Here is a 7277-nt window from a genome sequence, read left to right as displayed (position 1 = left end):
CAACGGCCTGCGACGGAGGAGAGATATCATTATTTCTGTGAAAAATCAGCCTCCCTCCTCCTCCTCCTCCACCCTCAGCTCACTCGCGGTGTCATCAGTCCTCATCCCTGCTCGTTCTCCCTCCGTCTAATCCCCCCCTCTTCCATCTTACCCCCAATCTCATCTCTTTTATCTCTCTACTTTCCTCCCATCGCTCCTGGTTCTCACGCTGCTGTTGTGTGTTTTCTTCTCAGATACATGTGAGGGGAGGATAAGCCTCCGCCATGAGCCGCGGCTCAGCGACAGCCGGCTTCACGCCGCTACGTCTCTCCTTCACACTGCATGGCGGAGGTGCAGAGGTCACATTGAGCTGAGAAAACACAAAGTGAGCTTTTTAAGAACACTTTGGGAGGAGAAAAAGCACAACAGGCTGTGGTGTAGCTGTGAATGAAAGGGAGGATAAATGAAGATCTGCAGGCAGCAACGTTCATATGTTCTGTGAGGAACGTGATGCTGCACAGATCACGGTTACCCACGGTGAACGTGTCCTGGTCAGCGAGCACGTCTGAGGCCTGATGTGTTTTACTCCTCTGAACCACTGAGGTGTAAATCTGACAGTCTGACTCCTGCCTTAAATTTGTTTAGATCTGTGGTCCGATTACTGATGACATCAGGAAGCAAATGAACTGTTGATTTACATGATCGTGAGCTCAGTGTGCTGTTTGTCTCAGGTGAGGTTCACCGCTGGACTCTGGCAGTAAACGGACAGCTTGAGCCACCGGAGACATCGCAGTACGAGTGTAAGGACGTGGACACTAAGTCCCAACTGAACAGGACAACTGCACTAAATGAAGAGTTAAAAGTCAGCCTGATGGAGTGATTGATTTTCCCTCAATCCCACTGCAGCACCAAATGTGGATTAATCCGCCGCTGAAAATAGTCCCCAACAAATGCATTTTCCTCCTGTTTGTTTGACTTCAAAGATTTTCGTCCTCAGTTGGAACTAATCGGCTTGGAGCTGTTGGTTCCTGTCCCAAACTGGAACAGGAACCAGCTCACTGTTGGTTTTTGTCTTTTCATGGGACGTCTTTTCCTTTGTTGACAACAGGCAGAAAACAGATGTTCACGCACACCTCCTCCACCAAGTGCTTCTGTTGCCTGGAGTTTAACCGGCATCAGTGCTGACGAGCAGGAAAACAGAACAGAAACAGACAATAACATTGTGTACCCACTCTTCCTATTGTGCACACTCACTTAGAGCGCCAGGTCCTCAGCACAATAACACGTCTACAGAAGCTGCAGGGGACAATATTTTAGGTCACCGAGCAGGACAATTTACACACTGAGCCCTGCCTCCATCCACGTCTCGTCCGACATTTGGAGACATGAAATTAACCAACAAGCCCTGCTATATTATCTCCAGGACAAAACACAAGGCATCGATTTAACACACACACACACACACACACACACACACACACACACACGCACACTGCTGCACTGTGAGTGTAAGAGGCCCTGAGGTGGTGAAGATTTGCTGAAGTGGAGGTCAGGATCTCTATTGTCAGGATTCTCCAACAAGCCAGCGTTTGTTTGCCTCAGTCAAACAGGAGCTCGCTGATCTATAGGCTGCGTTGGTTAGCATATAGCAGACAGCCAGTTATTAATCGCTTGGCTTTAATTTTATTTGCCTTCCCTCATCAATTTCATAAACAGGACTCAGGGAACATAAACGGGATTTATGTGAAGTCGTTAACCGCCGACAGTATGTTCAGTCGCAGGAGGCATCAGAGGGTGAGTGAAACATCAGCTCTGTGACGCCGGGCGATTACTGTAAATCATACAGCAATTACAAGTGAGGACAATCAGGCTCCATATACATAATTTCTGCTCGGTATGGATGCAGCAGCGAGGACGTGTGGCGGCAGAGATGTAATCACAGAGGAAGGTCTCCCACTGACGCGGCATAGCTAATGTGCAGCTGTTCTCCAGCTCCTAATGAGGGCTGACTGCTTCGCTCGGGTTTCGTATCCACAGCCCCATCATGACAGGAATACAGATGACACACACGTACAGTAAGTCAGCTTTTACATGGAGACAATCTCTTTAATACGCCCATCCATCATTGTCAAGATCCTGGATGTTCTACATAGACAGATAGATACTTTATTGATCCTGAGGGAATTTCAGTACCCAGCAGCAGCAGCAGCAGCACAAGACAGAAAGCACAAATTGGCGTGCATTGAAGTAGAAAAGTACGAAAATATAAAGTTTAAAGGAGTATAAAAATATAGAATATACGATGGAGCTAACTTTAACAAAATAATAGAATAAAATAGTAAAAATTGTGTATTATTCTGTATACTAATAAAAAATGATGCTTATTTACACAGCAGTTATTAAATCCAGTGTTACAAAATGCTTTACCACAAACATCAGCGAGGGTCAAAGGGAGCGTGAGGTTGGTGTCAGCAGGACTGTGACGAAATCCACCACCTGGTGCTTTTGGTTGTGACCGAAACAAGGAGATCACGGACACGAGAAGCTAAAGTGAGCTTGTGTCGTGTCTCAGAGAGGAGCTCAGACATTCAGGAGCTCGGAGGAGAGCTGCTGCTCCTTCACGTCAAACCAAGTCAATGGAGGCAGTTCAGCATCTGGCCATGATCCTCTGGAGGTTTTACACACACGTCCAACCGGTAGGAAACCTCCGGGTAGACCGAGAACACAGAGAAGGGATCATATATGTCATCTGGTCGGCAGCAACCTCAAGCTCCTGCAGAAGGAGCTGAAAAACGCTTCAGGGAGATTTTTGTTATCCAGGAAGCAGTTTTTAGTCCTGACCAACACTGTTGGCTCTGACTGGTAGAAAATCTATGTGGGCAGGAACTTCAGAACTATGTTGTTCAACAAAAGTGTTAAACTGTCCTGAATGACCAAACTCACAGAGAGGAACGAGACGCATTAACTGTTAAGATTTGGGGCTAAAGGTGAACACAACAGAAAGTCTCTCCCAGGTGGTCTTCACAGTCGGCTGAACTGGTGAAAAGTGACAGAAATAGTTGTGTAAAGAATGATTAAACAGGGTGCAAAGGAAAAGGTCAACCCTTCAAATCTCTGAAACCACCAGCAGTACAACAAACACTGGGGAAAATGTCCTGTATGAGCAGCATCTGTCAGCACGATGGCCTCCTGTCAGGAGTCACCACCAAATCAACAGTGCAACTCCGAGCAACAAATAACGACAGTCACGCCCTCTTTTTAAACTGTCTAAATTCTAAAGTCATTATGGTACATCACACAGTCCGCTTTAAGAGCATTTTAAACTGACTTGTTGTTATGCACATTATAAAGCCATTAGAATAATGAAGAAAGCGTCCTGAAATGACAACAACAACAACGACCGTGATGAGAGGGGTCAACCTTCAGGGTACGAGCAGTAAAAGCCAAAAAAGAAACATGGACAACTACAGCACTGAGGAGACATTAACTGTAAATGTAAATAACAACACACACACACACACACTGCAGTTCCTTTCCATCCTGTTGGGACATGATGTTGATCCCATCCATTTGGTTTTCATTGCCTGCAGGTTAATGTGGATCACCTGTCACCTTCACAAAGCTGCACTAACGTGAGCCTCATCTCCCCCAGAGAGGAGGAAGCTTTGAAGGAGCTCAGTGTGTTTCTGCTGCAGGGTCCAGGGTCCAAATCCCTGCTGCCTTCAGATGGGGTCCTGTTTACTGTTCATGAGTGCACAATGTACCCTTACATTTAACAGACATAAGGATGGAACCACAGCATTTATCTGCCTCTCCACCACAAAGCCATTTAGGGAAAGTCATAACTGGAAACTTAAAAACAATCCTGCCTCATCTCGTTTCAGTTCCATCCAAGAAATAACAGACTGAAGGAGCAGGAAAACAACCTTAAACAAAGAGCCAGGCCAGTCATATCGCTGGAAATTCATTCAAGATATTTTAAAAAGGTGAAGATACAGACTGTAATTATGTCTTCTGGTTCAAGTGAGCTGAAAGATTAGAAACTGAGAGAAACATAAAAATAAACGTTCCTACAGGGAAGGTACGGTGTCGGTTCTTCAACAGTTGAAGGGCTCTGAAGTTAAAATTGTTATTTGATCCTGTGTGGTAATACTGAGAAATGATAGCTGACTGGAACTTTCAATCAAATACTCATGTTTGCTTTGGATCAATAAAAAAATCCCAGTGCAACGTTGTGGATTACAGTCAAAAGGTCTGCAATTCAAGAGTTCCACTTCAGACAATTAGGTCAGGACTCAAGCACCGAGCTAATCAGTGAACACTAATGTCTGACATGCTTCATCACACCGAGGAGCTGAAGTGGGCCACAAGTTTGTGGCTACATTTTAAAAGCTACAAGAGTTCAGTGCACAAGTTAAAGTGGGATAATCCAAAATTACTCCCAGGCATTCGGAGGGAAAACATTTAATATAGCAGCTGTTTGGAGGGGGATTATCTGAGTGTAAAGGAAGGTTTCGTAAAGGGCACTCAGCTCCTCCGTAGATCCATTACAGCAAAGAAAGAGAAGTTGTTTCAACAGCTTCATGTGTGAGAGGCAGATCCACAAAAACTAATCCAATCCTCCGAATGTCACCTGTGCTGCTGACCTCTCGTCACGTCGAAGCGACACGCCATCACAGCAGCTCGTGAACGATAAATCGTGCTGGAGTCGGTGGAGGTGGATGGCACATCACAATCCAGAGTTTGCATCCCGTCTGTGGTTTGGTTTAGGCAAACCGAGCGCTTTGGTTAAGCTGAAAGAAATGTTTGGATTTTGGTTAAATGCCAATAAAACATGGACACAAACCTTTAATTTCAAAACAAAAACTGCAGTGAAGTTAAGAGAGATCAAAGTGGTTTAACGTCTTCCTCAGCCTCCACATGATGTTGACGTTAGCTTAATTAGCTAACTAGCTTGATAAAATCTGCTAGTTTGTCATTTTACAAAAATCAGAGGCCATTTTTTTTTACCTCTGACTTAAACTGTGGACAAACTGGCTTTAAAAAATACTGAGCATGATCATATTTATTGCAGCAAACTACATGTGGCGGGTGGAGCAGCGCTAACAAGGCCGGCCAGGTGTAGCAGCGTTTCAGGTTAGGCTGCAGGCGGTCAGAGCTGCACCTTACAGATGACTGACAGGAAAACCAAACCAGCTGCTGCATTGGATGGAAAAGCTGCAGACTCCTGGGAATTCACAAATAAGGGTTTGAGTCCAACGCTACAGGACGCTGTGTTTGTTCTTCGCCAACTAGAACCGAGACAAGGAGGAGGGGAAATGGACAGAATCACACAGCTCCTCCTTCCATCCCTCTGAACACCACGCTGATGATTTGTGAATGACCGAATCGATCCCAAACCTCCGAGCCCTGCAGACACTCACGGGGCTTGTGGGGTTTTTTGTGCTATGATAAAGATTACATTGATGAAGCGATCGCAGCGAGTTGAAGCTGCTGTGTGGGTGCTGCGTAACCATTTCACACAGTTCAAAACTCAAGTGTGGGGAATCTCAATCAAATCTGCAGATAATGCAAATCCATAATCCACAACATTAAGACTATAATCCACGAGCCTGTCGCCGGTAGCCGGAGATGTTCTTATAAACTAATTATCTTTGGTTGCCACAACTCTTATCGTTAATGTCACCTCAAGATTTCATTAGGCAAAGCAAGTTTAATGTGATGGAATCTCAAAAGCAGGAAATAGAAGCTGATTTGCTGCCATACTGAGACGGTTGATCAGTGAAGGCAATCAGAGAGATGCCTTCACTGATCACTGAGGACAAACCAGCAGTGAGGTGTTCCTTCATTACCACAAATGCAATATAAAAATAAATTTCTTTAATTAAAAATAATTTCAGGAGAGGTATCTCTTTGTTTTAGTTTTAGCTACAATGTTAGGGAGATCAGTGACGTTTAGCTCATATTTTCATTCTAGTCTTTTTCATTTTCATGTAAACTTTTCCAAACACCATAATGTCCTTTTAAAAGGGAAAAGATTTCAGTAACATCTGACAGATGATACAGCAGAACTGTAATGATTTGGTGTGCGAACTGGCAGGAGTTTGGCGATGTGATACGTATCACGATATGTGCTAAACTTCGTCCTGTCTCTGTAGTTACACTGCAGTCAAACACCTGAGGATAGACTGCAACACTGCCATCTAGCTGTCGGGGGTGTAAACGCAACTCAAAATGAACCCTAGCAGCAAATCTCTGAGAATTGATACAGCATCACTAAAGACAACATCACACGACATTGGAGTCTGGTAGAAAGTAGAAATACTTCAGCAGTATTCGTTTTTGGATGTGGTACAGAGTACAGTTTTCCTTCGCGCCTCACCTGCTTCTCTGCTGCAGGTGATTTCACCTGGAGATTCCTTCAGTAATGTTACCTTAAGCTGAACTGTGGCTCACCTCATGCAGAGCAACAGATGGGGATGAAGAACATAGAAGCCACAGCCAATGAAGCTCTGACAGGTTGGTCCTGACCAGCAGTCCGTCCTCCATGACCCTGAACATAACAGCTTCTCAGCTTAGGCCTCCAGCGTTTCAGAACATTTTGACTGTCGATTAGGTGACAACTGATGAAGACGAAGATTCTTTGTTTAAAAAGCATAGAAAATTTAAATATTGACAGTGGAAATAGTGACACGCTACACTGATGGTGTCATTATTCTGTAGCTTGTACTGTTTACATTCACTTCTTATGTTGGCACAGAAAACTGTTTACGGTTTAAATATAAAGTCTTAAAATACCAGTGGTGGAAGAAGCATTCAGTACATCTACTGAAGTAAAAGTAGAAATACCAAGATGTAATACTGTCATTACTAGAGTAAATATCCTGTATTCAAAATTCAGTACATCAAAAGATACTTAAAGTAAAAGTACTCACAGCACATGAATAACTGCTGGTGATCTTCAACAAAGAGTTTTGTTTTATATGTTGTGAATGTAAAAACTTAAGTAAATGCAGTGGAGTGAGAAGTATGAATACTTACATCTGAAATGTTGTGGTCTGAAACTCTCTGACGCAGCAGCTGTGAGAGTTTTCCATTCAAAAGTTGTTTTGAAATGAAAGAGGAAAAACCAAGCAGCTGTGCTTTGAGTAAACGTCCTGAGTGTCGAGGACATCCTGGAAGACCTTTGTGATGTTTGGCAGAAAAACAACAGGAAGTACAGAACAAGCATCTCTACTGAAAGGATCTCTGCTTTGGAAACTGATTATATTGGCCAACATTTAAGGCTACGCGGCGTC

General features: G+C 44.0%; 1 long non-coding RNA gene across 1 annotated transcript; it reads right to left on the bottom strand.

The window, feature by feature from the left end:
* Positions 1-3683: 3683 nt before the first annotated feature.
* LOC124051785 lies at positions 3684-7162 on the bottom strand. The gene is made up of 3 exons (XR_006841879.1): positions 7021-7162; positions 6436-6602; positions 3684-4772 (listed from the first exon to the last, which is right to left on the bottom strand). It is a non-coding gene; the product is annotated as an uncharacterized LOC124051785 (long non-coding RNA).
* Positions 7163-7277: the final 115 nt, after the last annotated feature.

The sequence above is a fragment of the Scatophagus argus genome, chromosome 20, assembly GCF_020382885.2.
Source record: "Scatophagus argus isolate fScaArg1 chromosome 20, fScaArg1.pri, whole genome shotgun sequence".
NCBI classification, from domain to species: Eukaryota; Metazoa; Chordata; class Actinopteri; family Scatophagidae; genus Scatophagus; species Scatophagus argus.
The sequence above is the reverse complement of the archived record's forward strand: the minus strand, read 5'-3'. Positions and strand labels throughout refer to the sequence as shown.